Source organism: Haliotis rubra, unplaced genomic scaffold, assembly GCF_003918875.1.
Source record: "Haliotis rubra isolate DU_JTF1 unplaced genomic scaffold, ASM391887v1 Scf29, whole genome shotgun sequence".
Taxonomy (NCBI): domain Eukaryota; kingdom Metazoa; phylum Mollusca; class Gastropoda; order Lepetellida; family Haliotidae; genus Haliotis; species Haliotis rubra.
The window spans coordinates 3,651,056-3,651,497 of record NW_025766957.1 but is presented as its reverse complement, the minus strand read 5'-3'; positions in this window follow the sequence as shown (position 1 = coordinate 3,651,497).

Genomic DNA, 442 nt, shown 5'->3' with positions numbered 1-442 from the left:
GGGTATCACGACAGCCGTATCAACAGTGGAATGGTTGCAAACGTCAGCAAATTTAGACATTCTGCTTCAAACACCTGCGGCATTAGTTTGATATTGTGAGAATTTGAACGCCAAAAACAGTGCCTTGTGAAATCGGGTTTGTAAACTACATTTCGAAGCGTCTGACAAAAACAAAACAAAACATAAAACAAACTTGTGCGTGAGTGAGTGAGTGAGCTTAGTTTTACACCGCTTTTAGCAATATTCCAGCAATATCACAGCAGGGAACACCACTAGTGCATTATAGTAGCATCAGAAAATATAAAATGATTTGCAATATAAAGTGAGTGAATGTGGTTTTATGCTACATTTAGCAATATTCCAACAATATCACTGCGGGGGACACCAGAAATGGGCTTCACACTTTGTACCCATATGAGGAATCAAACTCGGGTCTTCGACG